The 14,505-nt window shown below is 44.7% G+C and overlaps 1 protein-coding gene across 14 annotated transcripts in view; it reads left to right on the top strand.

The window, feature by feature from the left end:
• Window positions 1-14,505, top strand: part of Nek11 (NIMA-related kinase 11) — a 259,233-nt gene that overhangs the window by 180,039 nt on the left and 64,689 nt on the right. The window lies entirely within an intron of this gene.

Below are 14,505 nucleotides of genomic sequence, written 5' to 3'. Positions count from 1 at the left end.
GCATCCTCTGCCTTCCTGTGAGTTATGAATGTATCTGGGCAAGGGCCTGGCTGCTGGTAAGACCCAACCAAGAGGCAAAGAGCACATCTGAGTGCACAGATAGTGGGGACTGCCATGTCATTTAGGTTTCTGTGACTTAGGGCTATTGTAGATATGGTTTGCAGAAAGGTAGATAATTGCTTAGTAATCCAGCTGACAGGAAAGAAACTTAGCGGGTGGTTAACTGCACATCCATGTACATATCATGTGCTCGGTGGAAATGGCCATGCCTTGTGTGCATTTCAGTCTTGTGTTTGGATACTGTCTACGATGCCTTAATTTGTCTGCCACTCATCATTTCTATCTTCCCAGAAGCCTGGACTCCTGTACATAGTCATAGATTCCAAAATAGAGGTCAAAGCCATATACCCTCTCATGACATCCCGAGATCACATGTCTGAAGGGGAGTTCCGTGCTCCATTCATGGCTCCTCCTAAGTCAAACTTCTCTTCCCTCCTTTTGTTCATGTTCACATCCAGTCCATCAGCAAAAGCCGCTGGCCTTTCTTTCATCATATAGTGTAGAATCATAGCCTAGTGTCTCCATGCTTGTAACCGAAGGCTCCAGCAGGTCAGCTGGAGAAGTTCACAAACGCTTCCAATTGGACACACGGACACACGCACACACACACACAGAGAGAGAGAGAGAGAGAGAGAGAGAGAGAGAGAGACAGAGACAGAGACAGAGACAGAGACAGAGACAGAGACACAGAGAGAGACAGAGACAGAGACACAGAGACACAGAGACAGAGACACAGAGACACAGAGATAGAGATATGCACTGACACGCACATGCACACACACTGACACACATACACACATGCATTGCATACATGCTCTGACACCCTCTGCCCTCGCATCTCACTCCAACTCCAAGTCTGTGCATGAACCCTCCCTCACCTCCTTTAACCCCATCACCATCACTTCACTGAGGGCCCCCCTCTCTTCTTCATGAAGCCCCTCAGACTCAGTCCAGTCCAACCACATTTGCTTCCTCTTTGTTTTGGAAGAACATCAGACATGTCTGTCTTCAGAAGCCTAGAATGTTCTTCACATGAGATGCACTAGTAATAGTTTATCCATCTATCTTTAAGTCTCTGCTAGGTTTCGTCTTACTAGAGAGGACTATGCTTCGACCTTCCTGCTTTATTTTTCTCAGTAGTCTGCTCAACATGCTAGTTAGTACTATGTACTAGTTCTGTTACTGTTTCTTCACATAAGGTCTCTGTACATTCTAGAAGGAGATAGGAAGAAAGATGCTTGGGTCCCCACATCCAGCATTGTACTCACAGGACTTTTAATATTTGTCACAGAGTAAATTCTTAGTAGACATTCTAGAAAACACTCAGGAATGAGTGAGGAATTAATAAATGAGTGAATGACTACCTGCAGAGTAGAATCAGGTCAGGTAGGCAGCCATTAAGTCAACACACAAATACATAAATAAAATAAGTGAAGGAAAGAATCATCTTGAGGCTGGAGAGATGGCTCAGCGGTTAGGAGCACTGACTGCTCTTCCAGAGGTCCTGAGTTCAATTCCCAGCAACCACATGGTGGCTCACAACCATCTATGCCCCCTTCTGGCCTGCAGGTGCATACATGCAGGCAGAAAGCTGTATGATGTATACATAATAAATAAATAAATGTTAAAAAAACTTTATTTAAAAAAATCATCTTGTAGGGAAAATGAATATTGGAGGTTGTGATGCTAAGAAGAGTCAAGGAGAACTTTCAAGAGAAGGAAATGTGCCTGCCCCTTAGGATGAGGGAGAGTTACCAGAGAGACAGCCCATGTATGAGACGCTCCAGGCGATGAGGAGGCTGGGGAATTTCAAGTGGGCACAGAGTGAGCAAGAGGGACCATGTGCAGCTGGAGATGCCAGGCCAACTACAGGCTCCTGAACTCTGTACCATAAAGGGCTCCAGAACTCTGGGAGGAGAGTGGCGTTTACGTGAGAGGCTAATTCAAGGAAGAGTAATGGAAAGTCTAGAGATGAGTGAGAACTGAACTTGGGAGTAACTTGGGGTTAGAACACTTGCCTAGCGTGACTTAGCATGTTCAAGACCCTGTGTTAGAGTCCAGCACTACAAAAGGGGGCATGGCAGGCAAAACAGGGAAAGGGGAAGGAAAGGGAAGGAGGAGAGGAGAGGCAGGGTGAGGGAGAGGGACAGAGATAAATCTGTGGTGAGAGAGATCCCGAGAGGGCAGGGAGTAGCCGAAAGGATGGCAGGACTGTGGAGGCGAGCGATGTCTTCACTCTGCCTGGTTGGTGTCTGTTATAGCCATTTTTAAATAGTATTACAAGCTTACAGCCCACGTGTTCCCATCTCTGCCAGGCTTGTCTCACTGAAAGCAGATCTGAATCAGTACTTCCCTTAAGAGGGGATCTAGAAATGGGACTAGGCTGCAGCGTTCATAAACATAAACCACACCTCTTCTCCGCTGCTTCCTGGCTGCAGCTGGCCGGTCAGAATGCTGCAGAATTAGGCCAGTGTGGCTTCTCTGGAAAAGGTTGGTCCAGAATGCCCTTGGCTTAGCATGGAAGGGTCCTGTGTGCTGGTTACCCTGGTGGGGGTGACTCTGAGAGGACAGGCAGCAGGCAAAAGAAAGACGCTCCTCACGTCCCTCACAGCCATTGACACCAGTGACCAGGGAATATGCCAACGTGCCAGGGCTCTCCCAAAGATGGAGTCATCCTGGAGGTTTGTCTTCTTCACGCATAGATCTACAGGTAGGAGCTTACAAAGGGTGGTTCAACAAATGGAGAACACGGTGCCATGGCTGGTGTCATACAGCAACGACATCCACAAATCCCTTTCCACTCCCTCTGAGCAGCTTTCAGTCACTGGAATATATAAGACACATGTATAACTGTGAGGAGCTCTCTCTCTCTCTCTCTCTCTGTGTGTGTGAGTGTGTGTTTGTGTGTGTGTGTGTGTGTGTGTGTGTGTGTGTGTGCTACATGTAGACAGATGATTGAGTTTTCTCTGCCTCCAGGTGAAGGATCATCGAGCACAGTAACCCTCCCCCAGGAGGCTGTCAAAGAGCATCTAAAGATAGATACATACACAACCTCTGAGGGACTTTGGTGTCTGCCCAACAGCCCACATCCTAAGCTAAATTCTTATGGCAGCTGAATTCCGCTCATCCATTCACCTAAATCTCCTCCTTTTAGTTGGAACAATTATAACGTTGTATATAGTTATCGTTTTTCAGAAAACAATGCCTGGATGACCTTGCCCTGTAGTCACACATATATTTGGATTAAACAAAAATGGGTTAATTGTATGTATTTACCTAACTTTTAAAGCAAATCCTCTTCCCTTAATTTGTCATTTCTGACTCTTAAGTTTCAAACTTGTTCAATGTTCTTCATAAGGATACACGCTCCGGCCGATCTCCAGGCGAGTTTTCTTTTTCATTCACTCAGCAAGAGGAGGAAGATCTTTGGGGAAGCTGGAAGAGGGGAGGCAGAACACCCTAGGCTCGCACACTACCTTCCTGTGTTCCTTCCTCTGTATCTTCATCTACATCCTGGCTACGTTAGGCATAAATAGACAAACCTGGGTTCTCCTGCAATTGGTTTCCTGTTGGGTTGCTCTGTCACAGCTGAGGCAAGGCCTCTTCTTCGTGACCTCCTTTTCACTGAGGTTCCCTTGTAGTTGCCCTTTTCTATCCCACCAGTTTGAGCAGAAAACCGGACTTGGTTCTCTTCTGGATGCTGCAATGGTGATTATGAGTCAGCAGACATTTTGAGAGCATTTTTAAACAAACACGTTACAGTCCATATTTTGGCAGTGGGCCAATAGGCTTTATACATGCTACTAAATCCTCGTCTTCTCCCATCCCATTTTACAGATGAGGAATGGAGGCACGGATATGTTAAATAATTGGCTCAAAACACAAGGTGGGATTTAACCTCACGCAGGCTGGCTTCAAAGACTGTGCCCTCTCTAGTCTTGATATTATTGTCTGAATTCCAGCCTTGTACCAGCAGCACCCTTTCCTTATGGTTTAGAAGAAAACAGATTTCTTCTATAAAACCTAGCTCTCATGTTCTACCCCCCAGGGGTTGGTTTAAGGACAATATCCAGTTCTAGCTGGAAGGTGACAGGACATGATTTCTTGAGAAAGAATGGACTGTGGGAATGTTTGGAAGGTGATGGGTAGAAATGTTTGCTCAAGCTTAGCTGCATATTGCTGGTTACAGGTAGCCGAAAGTAATATGACCAAGACACTAAAAGATATGTATTCTGGGAGGAATGTTGATATAGCAATATGATTCCATGGTTGCAAGACATCATTTCAAAGCAGCATCTTGTCCATGCTCAACCCTAAATTTGACTAAAACAAGGCTTGAAAATGCACAAATGGCTTACCTCTAAGTAGCAGGCTTGTCCCTGTAGCCTTAGCACTTGTCAGTTCTTCCTGGTGAAGTGTGGGCAGCCTGGGCTGCAGAGTGAGACCCTGCTTCAAACAAACAAGCAAGAAGTATGAACAGTGCAAAGGATGAGCTGTCCGATGCTGTTTCTCTGGACACATCTGCATTTGGTTTGGTAGCTAAATTTTAATTCCCACCTGTGCTCGTTGGCATCTGCATGTGAATATACTTGGAGCTGGCCTGTCACGTCTGCCAGAGGGCTGTATTCCAACAGTCATGCTGAGACAGGGAGAGAGAGAGAGAGAGAGAGAGAGAGGGGGGGGGGGCAGGCTGTGCTTTTCAGAATCTGAGTTCTCTAATTGTATCAATAATAAGCCAATGAGGAAAATAATCAGCAATACATATGTTTTAAAATCACCGGAGAGAGGTTTCAAAAAATTAGCAAACTAGTGATTCAAAGCTAGTGTCCCAACTGAACTTCTCATTTCCTGTGTGTACAGGTGTCACAGTGGCACAGCAACTGACCCAGAGGGCTTCAAGGGAAATGTAGTCTGTTGTACTGAATTTCGTCACCTTTGAATTTGCCATGTGCCTCTAACATCACCTTCTACAAAGCCAAATACTTCTTGAATAACTAGAGGAACATGGGAGGAGGTCTTTACTATCATGTAAAGTATGTTTAAATTATTTATGTACTGTATTAATATACAGGATGCCAATGTACATTATGTAGCTATATTATATGTAGTATATATTTATACATGTGTGTTTAGTACATGTGTGTGTGTTTGTGTGTGTGTTTGTGTGTATGTGTGTGTGGTAGTCTGTTTGTGTGTACTTGCATGTCTGTGCACATGAGCGCAGGTGTACATGTGCTAATATGGAGGTCAGAGTTGGGTGTTGGTTCTTACCTCTCACCTCCTTTGAGTCGGGATCTCTCTTTGTTGTTTGCTGCTATGCATGGAAGGCTAGCTGGCCTGCAAATTTCAGGGACGTTCATGTCCCTGCCTCCCACCTCACTGTCTAGTTACCTACACGCTCCTGTGTCCAGCCTTATGTAGACTCTGTGGGTTTGGAGGCCGAGATTTTAACGAGACTATTATTGCCTCTCAGTGTCTACTAGGCCTTCAATTCCAGCGCCATTTGTAAACACCTTTAGTTTTGGCTTCTGTTCATCCGTAGAAGTTTGCTAAAATGCTTGTTCCTTGGTCTCTTCTGGGGTTTTTGTTTGGTCTATTGAAGCTGCTCTGATATCTAGGTTTTTATGCCTGTATGTTTTCTGTGCTCCACCTTTCACCACAGTTCAGCTCAGAGCGCCTGCTGCGACTAGCCTCATCCCTGCCCTTATGCTCACAGAGAAGCAGCAGTTCTACCTCACTGTAAGCTGTTCGCTGGCCGGCAAGGTGGCACCAGCGGCTGCATCAGGCTGGATACACTGTGCCCTCTAGTGAGAGTCGATCCTCATGCTAGCAGGCACCTGAGCCTGTTTGCTCCAGCTAACGTGCGCTCCAGCCCCACAAGCTCTTAACCGCGTTACAAGAAGAAGCCCAGCCTCCCTGCAGAAGGGTTGGCCTGAGTGTGCAGTTGCACCTCCTGCAGGAACCCAGCACACCTTACCCCGTCTCCACGCCCCGAACATGCATCCTAAGCATGTACCTGTGCTCGGTGCAAACCAGCTCTCTCTACTCCATGCCCCTCGGCCCCTTCTGAACCAGGAAGTGCTTGGGAGAAGCTTCTGCTTCTGACCTCTGCTGCCACCCATACTCACATTCTCAGGCAGGGGCTGTTTCCTTAGTTCTGGTGGCGAGACTTCAGCTGCTCTGCTCACAGGGCAGCCTCTCTGCCACCAGAGAGAACACCTTCCACCCAGGACTTTTCAGACTCTCTGCCTGGTTCTTTCTAAGTTTGGTTTTCTGTCTCGGTTTGGATTACACACCTGCCACGATAGGCACCAAATGTAAAAATTCAGGGGGCTTTCCTGTTGCCCCTTTTATCTCCCAAATAAATGACATGGAAACCTGGTGTGTTTAAGCTTCAGCAGTATTTCTGGGCAGGTTCTGAGCTATTCTAACCTGACTATGCTGCCTGGTCTGCTTTCCAGCCATGTGTCCTGTAACCTGCCATCTAGGTCTTGCCCTGACCTCCTTGATCTGTGCCCTCATGGTGACTCCCCTGGTGACCTGCTCATGGCAAATGCCTTATGGCAAACCTCTCTGGTCCTCATTAGAGACACCCTCACTTGGGTCAGAAGTCCCACCATATCCTCTCCTGCCCAGACCTTGGCCAATCAGCACTTTATTAACCAACCAGACAGAAGACTATTTTTAAACACATTGAGACAGAGGATGCTTGGCCATGAATTACAACTAGGTCTCTGGGCATAGTAACCAGAATCTGAATGCACACTACACAAAATTACCCCCAATGCAGGTTCTTACACTTGTGAGGCAAACTCTTGGCCAGTTAGCCATCTCTCCAGCCAAACACAGACACACACACACACACACACACACACACACACACACACACACACACACACAAAACTCTAAATGTAAGACTTAAAGGCTTAGCAATGGAAGCTTGTTCTTACAGACACAGAGACGTTTAAATACCCAAGTCTTGACCATTAAAAAACATTTGTTAGGATCTGTATTTGATTTCTTGAGAATATAATTAGAATTGTTAAATACACCTAAATTATATTTAATAAAGAATTAGAGATATTTTAATGTTAATTTTATGTGTCAACCTGACAGAACCACGAAGTGTCAGATAGCTGGTCAAACATTAGCGTGGGTGTTTCTGTAGAGGTATTCTGGATGAGATTAGTGTTTAATTGAACAGTCTGAATAATCCTGTTGCCCTCTCTAGTTATGGGTGGACCTTACACAATTAGCTGAGAGACCAAATAGAGCAAAGGCAGCCTTCCCTTGAGTAACAAAGAATAATTTTGCCTTTAAATTAGTTTTTTCTGTCTTATACTCAAACTGCACAATTTACTCTCTAATATTACAGACTCATCTTAAGGATCTTGGGACTTACCATCATCTCATAAGCTCCTCCCTCCCCTTTCTACAGAACACAGCCTGACAGCTGGCAGAATTCTTAGAACAGATTCTTTCAATTGGGGATTAACTGGGAATTCTACAGAGTATAAGCTAAGCTCTATTGATCTATTTGTCCACTCAAGAGTTTCTCGGTGTTCCTGGTCTTCCACATGATGGTTGGGGTTCCTAGACAGATTCAGAAAGAGGTAAGTTTCTAGAGGGAGTCTTGGCACTTCCAATATGCCCAACAGCACTATGCAGCTCCTGGATGTAGGATGCAGTATATACAGGACATTCCCACTCATCCATTGAAGAAAATCCCTTACATATGTTTCCTTTTCATGTCTTGGTAGAATTCTAGCTTACATTGTTGAAAAGGAAGAGGTGATTGGGAAGGTTTTGCAGATGAAGTTGCTGATAAATTATTTTTTTATCTGAGGCCACAGCAGAGCCTAGAGCCAATGCAGCAAAGGGTCCAGGTTCTGAGGGGTCACAGGATCTAAGGGAATAACCTCAGGTGCTACTGTACTTGAGAACAGTGAACCATCCTTAGACTCACCACACAAAATCACACAGTCCTTAGAGTGGACTGTGAAGCCGGGAAAGGTAAGGCCAAAGAGCAAAGTTTCTTGAAGTAAGAAACTATATCTGCTACTGCAAGATAAAACATAAGGTTTGACCTGCCTCCCAACAGTTGCATGGTTGACAGTGATTATACTGCAGTTGTTGCCATGGGAGTTTAAAGCTCGCATGTAAGCCTCAGTGTGTGAGGGCTTGTGAGTGAACTTCAATGTCTGAGGGCCAGCCTTTGAAGAGAGAAGTGTCTGTGAAGACTTCCCAGATGGTTTATGACAACGTTTCTATTAAAGGAAGCTCCACTTGAGGTAACTATGTTACACCATATGTGTTTCTGAGGTAATCTTGGAAAATACTCTCATGATAGAACACCCGTCACCCAAGAGGGACAGGCAGAGCAGAGAAGGATGCATAATCAGCTGGCTGTGCTCTACCAAAGCTTCAGAAGGAATCCAGAAAAGAGTTTTCACAGGTTAACAAAACTATATTTTTTTAATAAAACACATCTGGTAAGGTAGATCTTCCTTGAATTTGCGTGTGTTTTCTGTTTCTTGGCTTCTTAAAAGTTTATCAAGTACCTCCATGTGCACAGCTCTGAGCTAATTTGTATAGAATAAGCATAGTCAGGCATTCACCCAGCCCCACTACACATTATAACAAAGCTTGGCCTTCATCTATGGGAAACTACATTGGGAGAAACAAACCACGCACATGATGGGGCATGACCTCGGCAGCAAGTCTAATGAGAATGAACGATCAGAGGTCCTTCAAGCAGGTGACATGGTCAGATCTGAAGGATTAGGAAGATGATCACAACCCTGAGACAAGAGCGTCCACAGCCAACGATGGGGTGCTCACTCGGGAAGAGTCTTGGTATATTAAACAAACACACACACAAACCAGACAGAACCGTGCATGGATGGAGACAATGAACTGAGGTCCTGTTGCATCTTAAGAGGAAGTAGGTGGTACTAGAAAGCAGGATGAGGAAAGGATGGCTGCATTTCAGTTCACCATGAGGAAACACAACATTGAGGCATGTGAGCATGCGGACAGAGGCCAGAGTAAAGCGAGGAGTGTGGCGACCGTTCATTCTCATTGACCTGGAATTCCCATGTGGCTAACCCAAATAAATAATAAACATGAAGTGAAGATTTGTGATGACAGACATCAGACTGCTACTTACGGTAAGTCATGCTAACAACCTAGGCACCCAATGGTAGGGGAGTGTGGTTAAATACATGCGACATGATTTTATAGTGCCGATTGGTTCCACTGTTAAAAAATGTAAAAGCACAGTAGAAAATCCCAACGCTCACATCTCTATGGATACACACATACCTTATTATAGTGTCTTTCAAATATCTGAAAAATAAGCACATGTAATGAAATATCTAAAGGACAGTGTTATGTAGAAAAGATGGGGGGACTTGGGGTGATATATATTCTCTTTGATAAATTTCTGCCTTTTCCACTATAAAAAGTAAGTGATTTTTAGAGAAATATATATATAATATTTGTTAAAATGGAAGATGTGTCCAAATCCCATGGATGCTAGGCAGGATCTGAGCTACTGTGTGCGTTGATGGGTTTGACTGGACCTGCTGTAAACAGCCGACTGACTCAGCAGCTAAGTGAGATTTGATTTTGAAGACGAATTCTGTGCGTTTAATTTTGGACTTGAATCTATGGGACAGGTTTTGAGACTGAGCTTTGGTGGGGGTTGGGAGATGTTCTTCGTGCCTTGGGGGCTCTTCCTAGTTATGGAGAGATTAATGGACCTAGAAATGTAGACTTGAGGAACACATACATTCATTTACAAAGGGGTCACTTTTGCTGTTTCTAGAGTACTAGGAAAAATCTGTCTTCCAAGCACTTGGCTGACATGACGAAAAGCTAGTGGTCATATGATGCGTCATCTCTTCAGAGGCAATCGTTCTCGTGGGCCAGTTAAATCTACTGAAATCCAATACACTGTGAAACAGTAAGGAAATATAAACATCTTTGTCAGCAGCCCATCTCCACATGGCATGAACCTGGCAGATGTTTTCTCTGACCCTGTCTTTGCTTATGGGCCCACGGGGCACAGAACATCAGGAAACACCCACGGGAAGCCTTGGCAGTCACTTCTTTGCATTTCTGCCACTAACATCATGTCCAAATAAGCGATTTAGAACTGTAGGGACAAGCTGCTTGCCTTCCTATCATTCTTATTAATTAGAAAAATGTAGATGCTGATACTGGGAATTGTCTCGTTTTCATAATAAAGTTTGACTTAACTATAAAAAGTTCACTTGGTATCGATTGCGAGACTTTTATCAGTTCCCTCCTAAGGTTTCAATGACAAACCAAAGTTTGGTTCTGCCAAAGCTACCCCTAGGGAACCAATGAGCTTACTAAGTTTACAGACCATGGGTAAGGAATCACTTGGGGCAGGAGCATGGCTGTCTGTCCCTAAAGCAGCTGCACTCTGACATAGGCACCCGATATAGATGGTGACTTCCTCATGGCTGCACAACGGAGCCCTTTTCCTCTAGTTATCCCCAGTCTGTACACTCTAGCTCTGCCCCAAGATTCCAAAGCCACATTCAGTTAGGGCGCAATTGCATACAGCTGACTGGGAGGAGTGGTTGGTGTGTTAGTTAGCTTTTTGTCAAGTTGACTCAACCTATAGTCATTTGGAGAGACAGGGATTTGATTGAGGATGTGCTTCTACCGGATTGCCTATAGTCAAGTCAAGTGGGTCATTTCTTGTTGTTAATTGATGTGGAAAGACCCAGCCCACTGAGGGCAGTGATGGCCCTTGGTGGTCCAGGGTGGCGTAATAAAGCAAGCCTAGCAGGCCATGAGGAACGAGCCAATAAGCAGAGTTCTTAAATGATTCTGCTTTAGTTCCTGTCTTCAGGTTTCTGCCCTGGCTTCAGTAGTCTATACATTGTAAACAGAAATAAACTCTTTTCTCCATAAGTTGCTTTTGTCCATGGTGTTGATAACAGCAACAGAACCCCAACTGGGACAGTTTACCCTGATGAGACGCTCTCCTGCCCAACCCTCCACACCTCTGTGAGGGATGTCAACAGTTGAGAAATCCAGCTGTGATGCCCTTTTTGCAAGCTAGCACAAACTGAAGACAGTGGCAGCTTGACTTGGAGGCTAGTGCTGTGATTTTCCTGATCCTCAAATTACTTAAGATTTGGCCAGCAGGAAAACAATAAAACCAACTCTGTATGTCAAAATATAGATGATAGGTAGATCCATTGAATGAGTGACTGTTTGGTTATTTGATTGATTGATAGCCTTCAACCAGGACAGATTTTTGTCTCCTATGGGAAAAGTCTGGCAGTGTCTCACACTACTTTGGGTCTTCATAACTTGGGTTCGGGAGGTATTATGACAAAGTCCTACTGACATTTATTGGTCTGAGGCCACAGGTACTTCTGAACATTATACATTGTCCTAGAATTATCTGGTCCTAAATATCAATAGTGCTAAGGTTGAGAAATGTCATTGTAAATACATAGATGGGAGAATGATCAAGTACACATAAGAAAATGTTGATTCCGAGATGAAGGGTACATGCATGTTTTATGTGGACTTTGAAATTCTTCTGTAAGTCTTTAATACAGTCAGTGTCTGCTGAGAGAGGAGGACTCAGTCTTCTCCAGGGATGAGCATCTTGATGGGTTATCTAGGCCTGAGCGATAAGCAAGTAAACAAAGGTCACATTAAATGGGTTCAGTTTGTTGTTACCTAGCGACAGTAGACTTTGAGTGGCAGGGGAGCCCTACTGTCTAACTGGAAATAGATAGCTACCCCAGGAGTTGGTGCTGTTCACTTCCTTATGCATCACAGAAGCTGGAAGAGAAGTGCACAGATGTGCAGTTAGGAGTTCTCACGAGCCAGGGCTTGTGATCAGGTTCAGGGATTTAAAAATGTAAACACCTAGTCATTGAACCTCAGTGGTTTAGCATATCAATGACACTTTTCTGTGTAAAGTCGAACAAAATTTGATGGATTAACACAATGACTTGTTCTTGAGAGAGAGAGAGAGACAGAGACAGAGAGAGATACAGAGAGAGAGAGACAGAGAGAGACAGAGAGAGAACGAGTGGGAGGCTAGATATTGACACTGAATGTCTTCCTCACACTCTCCACCTTGTTTTTTTGGGGACTGAGTTTCTTCCTGAACCTGGAGCTCACCAATTCAGCTAGATTAGATGGCCGGATGGGGGCTGCAGGTATCCTCCTCTTTCTGCCTCTCCAAGCCTGCAACTGGCTTTCCTATGTGTATGCTGGGGCTCCAAACTCAGGCCCTCACAGTTACACACTGAGCACTTTGCCAACTGAGACTGAGGCAGCTCTGCAGATTGACGCTTGGCTCTTCCGTGTTCACTGAATGGTGGTTCTGCTTCCTATGCTATTATGCAGTCACTCATGTTCTTGCCGCCAGCTGTGTGGTAAGCTGTCCAAGACATCATGACTTAACACATCCTGCTATTGGTCATAGCTGCTGGCTGAGGCCATGTTTTCCTCCTATGACTTCTCGTGTCCTGGATCCTCTTCCACGACGTCTCTCCAACAGGAGAGCTTGACTGTGGGCTTCCTATGGAATAAAAAGTAAAGGTTTCTCAAAGTCTAGTCCTACCTAAGTCATCCATCACCCCTTTTATTGTGTGTTCTGAGGAAAAGCAAGTTAAAGGGTCAATTCAGATCCAGAGACAGGGAAAGAGACAAAGCAAATCCCATCTGTTGGTAGGAGAAATAAATGAGTTTAGGAATTAGCCTTAGGGGTTGATTATGTCGTGGGGGTTATCTCATAACATAATTCCTTAATTATAATTTATAATTTATGGCCTTATAAAGTAGTCCTAAGGCAAGCATTCTCCCTTCATGTAAACATACAAGGTGTTGTCTGTGAACCAGAAAATGGTTCACATTAAAGCATTAAAGCAACCACATCCACTAGTGCCATGGTCTTGAGATTTCTGTGTCCAAATCCATAAGTTTTCATTCTCATGTCTTTTAATAGCATTCTAGGTGGACCGTGGAAATCTCTAATTTCCACAGATGCTAGTAACTAAGAACTGTGGGTCTGGAGAGATAGTTCAGTGGTTAAGAGCACTGGCTACTCTTCCAGAGGACCCAAGTTCAACACTCACATGGGGGCTCACAACCACATGTAACTCCAGTCTCAGGATCCAATGCCCTCCTCTGGCCTCTGCAGGTATCAGGCACACACGTGGTGCATGGACATACATGCAGGCAAAGCACTCGTCCACATTTAAAACAAATAAGCAAAGAACTGGGAGGTCAAGCCCCTGGCCAGGGCCAGTATTCCTGGCAGAGGAGCCAAGCTTAGAAGCTACTCCGTTGGCTGGTGTCATCAGCAGCATCTGCAGATGGTGTCCCCTCTAGTACAGGATGCCTCTCTGGAGAGGACTTAAGGTTGTCCCTTACGGGTGTAGAAGGAAGGATCTGTTTGGCCTTCTTTGATTTCTATGCCTGGTGCCTACCTCCCTATTCCTGGGTCGTCACCAAGGATCTTTGTTCGGTATTTAACCTCACTGACCACCATTACCCAGGCACGCCCCCTCCTTACCGCCTTTTCTATATATTCTGAGCATGAGATACTGCTGAGTTTTACCACATGCCTGAAGAGTAGCTGCCTACACTCCAGAGAATGTTACAGAATGAAATTCAGCATGTTTATGGAATGCGTGAGAGTAGCCCACCATACTCTTGTGGGCTTTTCCCAGGACCCACAGACAACCGTTGCAATGTGAAATGTTTGCTTGACTTGAAATGGAGCAGGTGATCCATGAATGAGTAATCCCTGCCCCCAAGTGCAGCCATGAACTTGAAAACAATGAAGGGGTTCCATTTTCCCAGATCATTAGGATGCTATTTTGGATGATTTGCAGCCTGCTGGGTGGAGAGGAGATATTTATTTTGCATAAAAAACAATGTTTGTTATCTAGTATGGTTCTGAAATCCTCCCGGTCCTCATGGGAGACAGCTGACTTTCCTCCAGGCCTGAGGTAAATGAGGAGCATAATTATTTGATATAGAGCTCCTTGGAGGTCATGGATTTCCAAAGATGCAGAAAAATTTCTTTCCTTAATTCCTGCTGTACTATTGAGTAATAAAATCTTGGTTTTGTTATTATTATAGCACTCATTATATTCAAAAATTAAAATATTTGTTTACTATGGAAAATTTGGAAAGCACAAAACAAAAGAGAGAAATGAGAGGTCTTGAGCAATTGCTTTTTGGTTGGAAGTACTTGAAAGGGCTCAAGGTAAGCTAAGTGTAGAGCCATGAACCCCCAAAACCAAACACACTGCGACACACTGCTCACAGTAGAGCCTTGCACCCCCAAGATCACATTCACTGAGACCCACTGTTAACAGAGTTAGCCTCTCCCCTCCCGATCAGAGAGAAAGCTCTGGGGATCTACAGATT

The sequence above is a fragment of the Rattus norvegicus genome, chromosome 8, assembly GCF_036323735.1.
Source record: "Rattus norvegicus strain BN/NHsdMcwi chromosome 8, GRCr8, whole genome shotgun sequence".
Taxonomy (NCBI): domain Eukaryota; kingdom Metazoa; phylum Chordata; class Mammalia; order Rodentia; family Muridae; genus Rattus; species Rattus norvegicus.
Note: the sequence above shows the minus strand (reverse complement) of the source record. Positions and strands in the feature narration are given on the sequence as shown.